This window comes from Oncorhynchus nerka, linkage group LG23, assembly GCF_034236695.1.
Source record: "Oncorhynchus nerka isolate Pitt River linkage group LG23, Oner_Uvic_2.0, whole genome shotgun sequence".
Taxonomy (NCBI): Eukaryota; Metazoa; Chordata; class Actinopteri; order Salmoniformes; family Salmonidae; genus Oncorhynchus; species Oncorhynchus nerka.
In genome coordinates, this window is record NC_088418.1 from 58,569,896 (window position 1) to 58,583,878 (window position 13,983).

The 13,983-nt window shown below is 43.1% G+C and overlaps 1 pseudogene; it reads right to left on the reverse strand.

Annotated features, from left to right (window-relative positions):
* Positions 1 to 277: 277 nt before the first annotated feature.
* On the reverse strand, positions 278 to 7,508 carry LOC115106285 (plakophilin-2-like; annotated as a pseudogene).
* Positions 7,509 to 13,983: the final 6,475 nt, after the last annotated feature.

Sequence of the window (13,983 nt, forward strand, 5' to 3'; positions counted from 1 at the left end):
CTGCGACGTTCGTGGCTCTGTTAGATTGATTGACCCCCCAAAAAAATATCCATGATTATGGACATTTTTAATAGACCAACAGGTAGTAATTTAATATAGTTTACAACCAACTATGTTAACATCAAAACTATATTTTACAACTTCAGTTAGTTACTTCAGTTATGATATTAATTCATAACATACAGTAGATAATGTTACCCTTATCTTGTCTTCCTCTTCTATGCGGATTCATTTTCTTCCTCAAAATCTTTCCTACAAATGGAATTCAAGTCATTACTGATCCTCCATCTTAGTTTTTAATCATTGTTTTTCCCCATCGTAGACAGCTTGGTCTGCTACCAAGAGCTTTCAGAAATGGTTGTTACTGGAACACACTCACACACAGTGGAGAAGTCAACACACAAAACAAGTATTTTATAAAAGCAGTGAATTGAGTCATCCAAGTCCACACAGAAGAGAAACTACACTATTGCCTCAATCAGCACAATGCTTTGTGATTGTCCACTTAGTCCCATATTTAATGTACAGCCTTTGATGTCCTGCTGTTGACGAAGTCTGCTTTTCTATATCCAGCCTACCAAATGATGAGAGGAAAAGCAACACAGATTAATTCAAAACTATTGTCACCACACAAAATGTTTCTTATCCTTTGAGGTTCTACTGTGTATGGGGCCTTATCTTCCTATAGGCCCTGTGGAGCTCTGAGTGGCTCCACATGCTGTGTAGTAGGATGCAGGCTGCCTGGCCAGCCCTGGTGGGACCAAACCTAAAGGGACACAAGGTTACTGTCATCGGACATAAAAGGAACAGTATAAAGCAAGGAGAAGAGGTTTAACAGATTCAAATAAATTCCCTCCAATCCAACTCATAATGTTCAGGAATAATACAGTGCATATTAAGGCCATCTGCAGTCCTTGCATAGCATCAACCAACAGTGCCACATTGACTGTGCAGTCGGGCATCAGATTACTACGTGCAGTATATCATGATGTGGTTAGTGGACATGTTAAATCCAGGCAATGTAGTCAGCCTGGAACACAGCCGTGGTCTTCAGAAGCTACCCACTGACCCGTTGTCCTTTGCGCTGATGTTGATGATCTTGGGCAGCGCCCCGTGGTTGACGATGGCCCTGACGTGCTGCGTCTCGTCCTGGCTCAGGTTGATGAGGATGTGGCACAGGGACACAGTCACCTCTATAGGCAGGTCTGCGCTCGTGTCGGAGTTGGGTAACATGACCACCAGCTGTGGCAACAACTGTTTGACTACAGAGAGAGTGGAACGCTTCGTGAGAGATTGATTTTCTACAGCAGCAGGTTTATGCTGCTGTGCTTTTACATACACTTACAAGTCCAAAGACAAATACTTTGTGGGACTTATGTAGGACTAAAACAATGCAGCAGTCAATTCACAGCTCACCAATGTGAGCGTGAAGCTCTCTGTAGCGTGAGATGTTACATCGCAGGGACACAGCAGTCTTCTTCACAACCATCCCTCCTTCCTGGAGCATCTTCATGGCCTGGAGTAGACCATTCTCCCGCTGTACTATGGTGTGGGCGATGGCCTGGGATACCTGCCCAAACAGAGCCATGAGCCAAACATCACCAACTGACAGTCAATATAGTAATGCATAATATAGTAGTCACATCAATGTAATACTTACCATACAGTCAAGTCATGACAACATAATAGATGTGTGGCTGTATTATAGTTATTCCAAATCAAACCCATGGGCAAATCAATTCCACACTCCCAGAAGTGTACATCGCCCATAGAAATAGGATCAAAGATCTGTGATATAGCTTTACCAGGCCGTTCCCAGCTGTGATGTTCTGTAGGGCTCCGATGGCAGCCTCCTGGGTGTAGGGACAGATGCTGCGTGCCATGATTGACAGGTACATGCGCACTGTGATGGCGCTCCACAGCCACTCTATCCCACAGGGACTACCCTTCTCCTCCAGCAGAGGGCACTTTGGTTCAAGACGCTATAGGACAAAAACAACCAAAACACTTTGAATGAAAGGGCCTCCTGTTAACTCCCAGATACCAGGTTTCACATTCATTTTCAATTAATGTGTATAAGGCTTTTAATAAATACATTTGTCAAAGAAAACCGGGCTTAAAGAGTTAGTTCAAAACGTATGCTTTACCACTTACCAAGGTGGATTATCCATAACATAGGAATTGCTCATTTTCTTTAGTGGTAATAACTTATTTATAACCAGATATAAACAGTGCATGTCAAGTACATAAAGGCCACAAAGATGATAACAGCCACGACATAGAGGTCATGGGAGCCCACCTGGATGATTTTGGCACTGCGGGAGCCGAAACAGCTGGGGGTTTTGGTCTTTGGAGCCAGGTTGAGTCGAGACTCATGGAGGTCGCTGGCCAACTTCTGTGGAAGCTCCACCTGGTAGGAGAGATTGTGTAGGATGCACACACAGTTCTCTGTGGACTGTGGGAGGAAAGAAGTGGTTCTGTTCAGGGGACTATGATTTTAAGATTAAACATTCTGCAGATGTCTGTTGCACAAAAATTCAATTGGAGAACAGAGCTGGTTCATGATGTTCTCAATATTTAACACTAAAAGGAGAGATTAATAAGTTGTTCTAGAGACATAAATTAATAAAATATAGGCAAAAACAGTCTCATTTAATTTCCCTGTGTCAATATTTATTCCACCTACAAATGTTCAGTAATGCTTGTACGGAAATAAACAAGTGAACACTTTGCACAAAAGCTTAGTAAATGTTAGTCCTTCACATGCAGTACCTTGTCATCAGGCTTGTAGTCAGCTATGGTCCCGCGGATATAGTACACCAGGGAGTCAATAAGGTTCTCACACTACCGCATGGCTTTTCTCCCTTCTGGACCAGCCAAGCTTATGTTTCTGACAACAACAATGACAGGTTGTCATTATCGCCACTAGGCAACAACAAAAGCATTCTTTACATTCCAGACATTGGCCAAACTGGCTAAACATCTATCCTAGCGGTTGGCCGGATGAGCCAAATGTTTATGTAACGGAGAGATATTTGGAGTACTTTAAAAAGATTTTCTGTTGTCTGCAGTTAAAGCCATTAGAATACGTCATTGTAATAAAATGTCTCTATGCGTTGAGAGATAGCAACATGTATTTCAAGCACAAAGGAAACGTAAGAAAAAGAGTAACAAGAGTTAATCTTTCACTTTAATTTCAACCACTTGTCAATGAGTCAACTGTTCCACTTCCTTTTAGATGAAGTCAGCACGTAGAGAAAAAAACATGACAGTTGCCTCAATACATGTGACCAAATGGTCATTATTTATTCCTAAAAATTCTGCAGTGTTTTTGTTAACGTCAAGCCAAATACAGTAACATTAGTGATGACCCAAGGTTATGGCTGTGAGTTGGAGTGTTGGAGCGTTGGACTAGTAACCGGAAGGTTGCAAGTTCAAACCCCCGAGCTGACAAGGTACAAATCTGTCGTTCTGCCCCTGAACAGGCAGTTAACCCACTGTTCCTAGGCTGTCATTGAAAATAAGAATTCGTTCTTAATGACTTGCCTAGTTAAATAAAAAAAGTTTTTGTTTTAAATCATGCCAAAGACTGAGGAATTCCTCAGTGTTACACAAGTCAATGGTTGCCAGGGCTTGATAGCACCAGCCAAAATGGATTCAGAGGTTTCAACTCTACTAGAGCCACTAAGAGGGAGAGGGCTCCATTAATAATTTAGTCCCGGACTGTTTTCAGTTGTATCGGTTGCTAGGAAAAAGCAAAACACTCCTTGTTATACCATGTTGTGTTTGTCAGGTGGAACCTCACAGTTCTCACTCATGGCGAGGAAGCTGTCAGAGATAAATATAATAATCTTGACAAAGCCTTGTGAGATGTAACACTGTGGTGAGAGATGGATTGCACATGAACCGCCTGGGTCACCGTATAATAATCAGCGCCTTAAGTATTCACACCCCTTGACTCTTTCCACATTTTGTTGAGTTAGACTAAATTTAAAATGAATTCAATTGAGATTGTGTGTAGATCAGTGACAATACCCTGTAATGTTAAAGTGGAATTATGTTTTTAGCAATGTTTATAAATGAATTCAAAATGAAAAGCTGAAATGTCTTGAGTCAATAAGTATTCAACCCTTTAACGGCAAAGCCGAAATAAGTTCAAGAGTACAAATATGCTTAAGTCACATAATAAAGTAGCATGGACTCACTGTGTGCAATAATATTGATAAACATGATTTTTGAATGACACCTTCTCTGTACCCCACACATACAACTATCTGTATGGTCCCGCAGTTGAACAGAGAATTTCACAGATTGAACGAAAAAGACCAGGAAAGTTGCTTTTTGTTGCCAATGCCTCGCGAAGACCACCTATTGGTAGATGGGTAAAAAAGACATTGAATATCACTTTGAGCATGTTGAAGTTATTAATTACACTATGGATGGTTCTTGAGTGGCCTAGTTACAGTTTTGACTTAAAATCAGCTTGAAAATCTATGGCGAGACTAGAAAATGGCTGTCTAGCAATCATCAACAACCAATTTGACAGAGCTTGAAGATTTTTTTTCCATTAATAAGTAGGCAAATATTGTACAATGCAGGTGTGCAAAGCTCTTAAGAGATTTACAGAGAAATACTCACAGCCAAAGGTGATTCTAACATGTATTGACTCAGAGGGTTGAATACTTATCTAATCAAGATATATTAGTGTTTTACAGTGCAATATTATATATATTTTTTAATCTTCCACTTTAACAGAGTATTGTGTAGATTGTTGAATAAAAAAATAAGACATCCATTTTAATCCCACTTGGTAACAACAAAATGTGGAAAAAGTCAAGGGGTGTGAATACCTTCTGAAAGCACTGTATACCATTTAGCAGAAGCTTTAACCAAAGTGACTTAGTCATGCATGCATACATTTTACATACGGATGGACCCGGGAATCGAACCCACTGTCCTGGCTTTGAAATACACCACGCTCTACCAACTAAGCTAGAGGACCATCAATCAAGAAATTATTTAATGATCATTCCAAACATAACTACGATACCCCTTTCTGCATCCCACTGCCGAGTGTCTATCCCAGGCTGCCCTGAGATGGATCCCTAGAAATACTTGACCACAGATACTACATAGGTCAGTGTCAAACACACAAATGGCCAATAAATGCCTTTGTCCAGACCAGACGACCTACCGAAGGGAGCCAGTGGCGTTGTAAAAGGTGTCTGGGTCAGCCAGCATGGCGTCTTTGGGGTTCTCCCCCTCAGACAGGCCTGAGCAGGGCATCAGCACAGAAGTGGTCAGGATCTCCAGGGCCTCTTAGGAGAGATGCTCCTTCAGCAGGTCATGGGAGGATAGGTTCCACAACAGCCCTGTGGAACATGTTTCATTCTTAGGTTACTACTGTGTCATTACCATTTTACCATGTAAGTACATGTCAATCACATATTCACAGAGAGTCTCAGAATAAGAGTGCTGATCTAGGATCAGCCCCCCCCATTCATTCATTGTGATTTAAAAGGCTAAACTGATCCTAGATCCACTCTCCTGCTCTGAGGCACTTTGTGAATACGCGCCCTGGTCATTAATAAAGTTCTACGACGATTTCTTTCAGATCTACACCAGCTGTTAGTCTACGTGCATGTGACAAATGACATTTGATTTGTTGAGAACTAAATTAATTGCCAGATGTAATCAACTACAGGTTTGTGTAGAACACATAAGCCATCTTACAGCGCAGTGACTTCCTTCACGTCTGTCTGCTGGATCTCTGGCTCCGCCGCCTCCCTCTTCTGGCCCATGTCCACCTCCATGCTGACCAGCGAGGCCGGGTACGAGCGAGGCCATTTGGCTCCCACATGATTCTGGCTCTCCCTCCCCACCTGGCCCAGCCAGGCCAGGCCTCTGCTCTCTGAGTAACATTGAATGACCCATAGCCTGTTTGTCTCCTCGCCCCTCTTTGAACCTCCATCAGGTAGGGGCTGTTGTCGGTGCGAATCGCAGGGCTGCTGCACAGGAATGAGTGGTCTGCCCTATGGGCTTGGGGCTTACAATAGAGATGGGTATCTAACACTCTCTGCCCTATGGGCTTGGGGCTTACAATAGAGATGGGTATCTAACACTCTCTGCCCTATGGGCTTGGGGCTTACAATAGAGATGGGTTTCTAACACTCTCTGCCCTATGGGCTTGGGGCTTACAATAGAGATGGGTATCTAACACTCTCTACCCTATGGGCTTACAATAGAGATGGTTATCTAACACTCTCTGCCCTATGGGCTTACAATAGAGATGGGTATCTAACACTCTCTGCCCTATGGGCTTGGGGCTTACAATAGAGATGGGTATCTAACACTCTCTGCCCTATGGGCTTGGGGCTTACAATAGAGATGGGTTTCTAACACTCTCTGCCCTATGGGCTTGGGGCTTACAATAGAGATGGGTATCTAACACTCTCTGCCCTATGGGCTTGGGGCTTACAATAGAGATGGGTATCTAACACTCTCTGCCCTATGGGCTTGGGGCTTACAATAGAGATGGGTATCTAACACCCTCTGCCCTATGGGCTTGGGGCTTACAATAGAGATGGGTATCTAACACTCTCTGCCCTATGGGCTTACAATAGAGATGGTTATCTAACACTCTCTGCCCTATGGGCTTACAATAGAGATGGGTATCTAACACTCTCTGCCCTATGGGCTTACAATAGAGATGGGTATCTAACACTCTCTGCCCTATGGGCTTACAATAGAGATGGGTATCTAACACCCTCTGCCCTATGGGCTTGGGGCTTACAATAGAGATGGGTATCTAACACTCTCTGCCCTATGGGCTTACAATAGAGATGGTTATCTAACACTCTCTGCCCTATGGGCTTACAATAGAGATGGGTATCTAACACTCTCTGCCCTATGGGCTTACAATAGAGATGGGTATCTAACACTCTCTGCCCTATGGGCTTACAATAGAGATGGGTATGTAACACTCTCTGCCCTATGGGCTTACAATAGAGATGGGTATCTAACACTCTCTGCCCTATGGGCTTACAATAGAGATGGGTATCTAACACTCTCTGCCCTATGGGCTTACAATAGAGATGGGTATCTAACACTCTCTGCCCTATGGGCTTGGGGCTTACAATAGCTGCACATACCGGAGACTATCCAATTTGTTTTTATACAAACCATATGGGCGGTACATTCAAAACCAACGCAGCCCACAGTTTATTTTAGGGACAATAGATAGATACCATCTCATTTCCCTGCTGTTTCTTGTGAAGTTTATCACCTCGGTGACCCACTAAATAGGGAATTCTATTTTTTGTTAATAAATAAAAATGAACACACTTCACGTAACCTCCGAACACATTGCACATTGCCATGTAGGGTGAAGTCCCTTGCTCCGGAGTTGAATCGCGTAGCTGTTCATTCTAAAATTCAGGCTCTCTGATGAACTAAAGCACCTGTGACTGTGGATAGTGTGTATATTAAAGGACTGGCCTTACCTTCATGTTCGACAAGGTTCCATCTCTGTAACCGGTGATAATTGATGGCTTTCTGGATAGATGAAGACTACCTGAAAGATACACCACATGTGTTCTGAAGGATCATGCCATCTCGCCAATTCCCTAATTACCATCTGGATGCACGCCTTCTCCTATTGGAAAGGTATATGGGGAGGACTGCAAATACAGTAGACTAGAGGAGCTTGAATATAATAGTTTGCTGACATGATTGCAAACATCATGACAAATACAATGTCACTAAGAATTTGACACCAATGACCAGGCCTGCATGTCCATTCGGTTGCATCTGGTTTCGACCAGTCCTGTATTTCCTGGTAGACTATGCCGAAACATTTTTACCCCCCAATCATCAACTTCTGATTCCCTTGGCTAATCTTGCAGACCTTGTTTCTTCGTACAGACTCAATGAAAAACACATGTTAGACTACCCTTTTACCATTGGACGTTGTCTTTTTGCCCTTACGAGCAAGTGTGAGCTGAACACGAGAACTCCGGTCGTTTGATTGGGTATATGTATAATCCTCTGGTGGTAATGCCAAACTCGTGTCATCTGCGTCAAGTGTGAATGAGTCTAGTGCAGGTAAAACCGACGTATTAAATTGCGTCTCTTCCATGATTCCGTAGCTCTCCAAACGTGTAATTCCATAAAATAGCCCGCAGATTCATCAAAAGTGTCACTATCGTCCTTTCCCGACCCGTTCATATACAGTGAAGTACTCGGGTGAATCTGTGCAAGTGAGACAGTTGAGTTCATTGTCACTGGGGTGTGGTCTGTATAGTCGACACCTGTAATATCATTTTACAAATAAGGAAGCGAGGACACGCTGGGGAGAATGCCAAAATATTATCGTTGATAGGCTACAAGGCCAATTCTCTGGCAAATAGCAACCCTTGTAGATCCGGGATGGGCAACTGGCACCCCCCCTTTATAGGCCCGCGGATAAGTCTCCCCCCCAACCATTTTCTTTTAAGGAACTGTCAGGGTTTCAATTTACTGTTGATAGTTGGACTATTAGAAAATACAATATGCTATTTCGAAATGTGGTTGTGCATCAGCAGTTTTTCTCTTATGTCAGTTACTGACTGTCACTCACTTAGTTCATATCAGCAAAACTTTTTTAGATTGGTTTGTTAGTCTAGCGCCCAGCTATCTAATCATGTTCGAATTATCGACCGGACCCCATTGATCATCAGATATCATATAAAAACTTCAAACATGTCTACACCCTATGGAAAAATGGAAAAACATTGCAGGAAATTGTCTGTAGAACTGTAAATGTTTCTCTCTGCCCAACCTGGTCTCAGAGCATTTTGTATTATTCTGTATGTAAATTAGAGACATTCCATTTAGTATGATATGTTATGTTTGGTATGGTATGTATTATTTTGTGGATGCCCATCATCTATTTCTTATATATGTTACGAATGACAATTCGTATGAAACTAATTTGCTAAACTTATGATATGTTACGAATTCCAATTTGTTGTGATTGTCGTTAGCAAGGTGGCTCACGCTAGCTAGGCTAGGGCTTAGCGGAAGGGTTAGCTAACATGAAAAGTAGTTGAAAAGTTGCTAAAGTTATACACCCACCCATCCACCCCGACCAACCACCCTCCTTTTGTTTTTGTCTTAAGTAACATGTCTTGTGTAATTATACCATACCAAATATAACATATCATACTAATTTGATTGTCTCAGAGAGAGCCGGCACTGACTGCACTTGTAGGTTAACAAACCAGCGAGCCACTGCGGCCCCTCATGAGTGCCAAATGTATTCATTCAGTTTTTTGTGACGGCCCGACTCCCATCAACATTGCCCATCCCTGTTGTAGATCAGTGGTTCCCAACCTTTTTCGGTCAGTATACCACCAACTGAATTTTGCTGTGCCCGAAGTACCCCTGAAATACCCCCTCTTGCATTTTAACAGTAGGCCTATGGTCTCTGAGTATTCTCAAGTACCCCCCTGTGGATAGGCCAAGTACCCCAAGGGCTCCTAGTACCCCTGAAATACCCCCTCTTGCATTTTAACAGTAGGCCTATGGTCTCTGAGTATTCTCAAGTACCCCCTGTGGATAGGCCAAGTACCCCCAGGGCTCCTAGTACCCCTGATTGGGTACCACTGTTGTAAATTATGCAGAATTTCTGGATGAGGTCTTTTTTTTGCCATTGTTTCCATTTACTATCCAATCATTTCTGATATGCAACACCTGTATCACACCTGTCAATTACTAATACCATTTGAATCTCACAAAGTCACACTTTATGATTTCTATACCAAAGTTGGGTAGTTCTGTGTCATAATCAAGCAAAAGTTTTGTTTATGCCTGAAGAGCAAGCAGGCAGGCATGTACCTGAAAAGGAATGTAATGCTCCTGAGCATGTGATGTGTGTGTTGTGTGTCAAGTTGGGTACTGTGACAAATATCAAGAATATTAGTGCAAATGGATAAAACAAGTATTTTATTAAACTAATGCACATTAGTAGTAACAAGTGTTATAGGCAAGACCATTCACCTCGCTGTGTAATGGCTCTCTACATTTTCATTAAAGGAGGTGTTCCCAGTGCTGTACGGTACTAAGTATGACACAGCACTGCAGATTCTGGTGTGGGAGTTCTTCTCCAGACTGGAGGAGTTGCTGCCAGGGCCCAGTTATACACAGGTTCTGATATGACTGCATCTTCATCCTATCAATTCAAATGTGAAAAATGTTGCGTTTACAGTTATGAATGAATGAACCCCCTTTAATAGATTAATAAATGGACTGAACATCAACAAGTTTCCAGTGGGTAGGAGCTAGGGGTTGATTTGGGATTGGACTGCACTCTCCTTTTCCATTTTAACTTTAAGTTTGTCTCTCTCACGCTCAGACAGCATCTTGTCTCAGCCTTGCCTTCTCTGACCTGGATGATTGTGTTCAGTCTGTCTCTGACCTTGAGCACCCGAAGACACTGCTACAGCATCAAAGACACCTGGGACACCTAAACAGAGGTAGGTAGCCTTCAGGTTATCCATACTGAACAAAAATATAAATGCAACCATTTCAAAGATGTACAGTTCATATCAGGATATCAGTCAATTGAAATAAATTCATTAGGCCCTATATCTATGAATTTCACATGACTGGGAATACAGATATGAATCTGTTGGTCACAGATACCTTCAAAAAAAAGTAGGGGCGTGGATCAGAAAACCAGACCACCATTTGCCTCATGCAGTGTGACATCTCCTTTGCATAAAGTTGATCAGGCTGTTGATTGTGGCCTGTGGAATGGTGTCTCACTCCTCTTCAATGGCTGTGTGAAGTTGCTGGGTATTGGCGGAAACTGGAATACGCTGCCATACATGTCGATCCAGAGCATCCCAAACATGCTCAATGGGTGACATGTCTGATGAAGATGCAGGCCATGGAAGAACTGGGCCATGTTCAGCTTCCAGGAATTGAGTACAGATCCTTGCGACATAGGGCTGTGTATTATAATTCTGAAGCATGAGATGAATGGCGATAAAATGCTATTTTATTTATTGTCTGTAGCTTATGCCTGCCCATACCCTAACACAAGGGGAGGCAACGTACTTTAATCCGGCCCGCAAAACATTTAAAAAAATATATATATATATATATATATATATACACTGCTCAAAAAAATAAAGGGAACACTAAAATAACACATCCTAGATCTGAATGAATGAAATATTCTTATTAAATACTTTTTTCTTTACATAGTTGAATGTGCTGACAACAAAATCACACAAAAATGATCAATGGAAATCAAATTTATCAACCCATGGAGGTCTGGATTTGGAGTCACACTCAAAATTAAAGTGGAAAGCTACACTACAGGCTGATCCAACTTTGATGTAATGTCCTTAAAACAAGTCAAAATGAGGCTCAGTAGTGTGTGTGGTCTCCACGTGCCTGTATGACCTCCCTACAACACCTGGGCATGCTCCTGATGAGGTGGCGGATGGTCTCCTGAGGGATCTCCTCCCAGACCTGGACTAAAGCATCCGCCAACTCCTGGACAGTCTGTGGTGCAACGTGGCGTTGGTGGATGGAGCGAGACATGATGTCCCAGATGTGCTCAATTGGATTCAGGTCTGGGGAATGGGCGGACCAGTCCATAGCATCAATTCCTTCCTCTTGCAGGAACTGCTGACACACTCCAGCCACATGAGGTCTAGCATTGTCTTGCAATAGGAGGAACCCAGGGCCAACCGCACCAGCATATGGTCTCACAAGGGGTCTGAGGATCTCATCTCGGTACCTAATGGCAGTCAGGCTACCTCTGGTGAGCACATGGAGGGCTGTGCGGCCCCCCAAAGAAATGCCACAATTTTGTTTCTGGTGTCCTTTGACAGCTATTTGGTCTTGGCCATAGTGGAGTTTGGAGTGTGACTGTTTGAGGTTGTGGACAGGTGTCTTTTATACTGATAACAAGTTCAAACAGGTGCCGTTAATACAGGTAACGAGTGGAGGACAGAGGAGCCTCTTAAAGAAGAAGTTACAGGTCTGTGAGAGCCAGAAATCTTGCTTGTTTGTAGGTGACCAAATACTTATTTTCCACCATCATTTGCAAATAAATTAATTAAAGAAAATGTGATTGGGGCCTCCCGGGTGGCGCAGTGGTTAAGGGCGCTGTACTGCAGCGCCAGCTGTGCCATCAGAGTCCATGGGTTCGTGCCCAGTCTCTGTCGTAACCGGCCGCGACCGGGAGGTCCGTGGGGCGACGCACAATTGGCCTAGCGTCGTCCGGGTTAGGGAGGGCTTGTTCGGTAGGGATGTCCTTGTCTCATCGCGCACCAGCGACACCTGTGGCGGGCCGGGCACAGTGAGCGCTAACCAAGGTTGCCAGGTACACAGTGTTTCCTCCGGCACATTGGCTTCCGGGTTGGATGTGCGCTGTGTTAAGAAGCAGTACGGCTGGTTGGGTTGTGTATCGGAGGACGCATGACTTTCAACCTTCGTCTCTCCCGAGCCCGTACGGGAGTTGTAGCGATGAGACAAGATAGTAGCTACTACAACAATTGGATACCACGAAATTGGGGCGAAAAAGGGGTAAAAATTCAAAAACAAAAATGTGATTTTCTGGATTTTTTTTCTCATTTTGTCTGTCATAGTTGAAGTGTACCTATGATGAAAATTACAGGCCTCTCTCATCTTTTTAAGGTGGAGAACTTGCACAATTGGTGGCTGACTAAATACTTTTTTGCCCCACTGTACAGTTGAAGTCGGAAGTTTACATACACTTAGGTTGGAGTCATTAAAACTCGTTTTTTAACCACTCCATAATTTCTTGTTAACAAACTATAGTTTTGGCAAGTCGGTTAGGACATCTACTTTGTGCATGACACAAGTCATTTTTCCATGTTTACAGACAGATTATTTCACTTATCATTCACTGTATCACAATTCCAGTGGGTCAGAAGTTTACATACACTAATTTGACTGTGCCTTTAAACAGCTTGGAAAATTTCAGAAAATGATGGCATGGCTTTAGAAGCTTCTGATAGGTTAATTGACATAATTTGCGTCAATTGGAGGTGTACCTGTGAATGTATTTCAAGGCCTACCTTCAAACTCAGTGCCTCTTTCCTTGACATCATGGGAAATCAAAAGAAATCAGCCATTAATTGTAGACTTCCACAAGTCTGGTTCATCCTTGGGAGCAATTTCCAAACGCCTGAAGGTACCACGTTCATCTGTACAAACAATAGTACGCAAGTATAAACACCATAGGACCACGCAGCCGGCATACCGCTCAGGAAGGAGATGCATTCAGTCTCCAAGAGATGAACGTATTTTGGTGGGAAAAGTGCAAATCAATCCCAGAACAACAGCAAAGGACCTTGTGAAGATGCTGGAGGAAACGGGTACAGAAGTATCTATATCCACAGTAAAACAAGTCTTATATCGACATAACCTGAAAGGCCGCTCAGCAAGGAAGAAGCCACTGCTACAAAACCGCCATAAAAAAGCCAGACTACGGTTTGCACATGGGGACAAAGATCATACTTTTTGGAGAAATGTCCTCTGGTCTGATGAAACAAAAATATAACTCTTTGGCCATAATGATCATCGTTATGTTTGGAGGAAAAAGGGGGATGCTTGCAAGCCGAAGAACACCATCCCAACCGTGAAGCACGGTGGTGGCAGCATCATGTTGTGGGGGTGCTTTGCTGCAGGAAGTACTGGTGCACTTCACAAAATAGATGGCATCATGAGGATAGAAAACTATGTGGAGATATTGAAGCAACATCTCAAGACATCAGTCAGGAAGTTAAAACTTGATCGCAAATGGGTCTTCCAAATGGACAATGACCCCAAGCATACTTCCAAAGTTGTGGTAAAATGGCTTAAGGACAACAAAGTCAAGGTATTGGAGTGGCCATCACAAAGCCCTGACCTCAATCCTATAGAACTTTTGTGGGCAGCACTGAAAAAGCGTGTGCGAGCAAG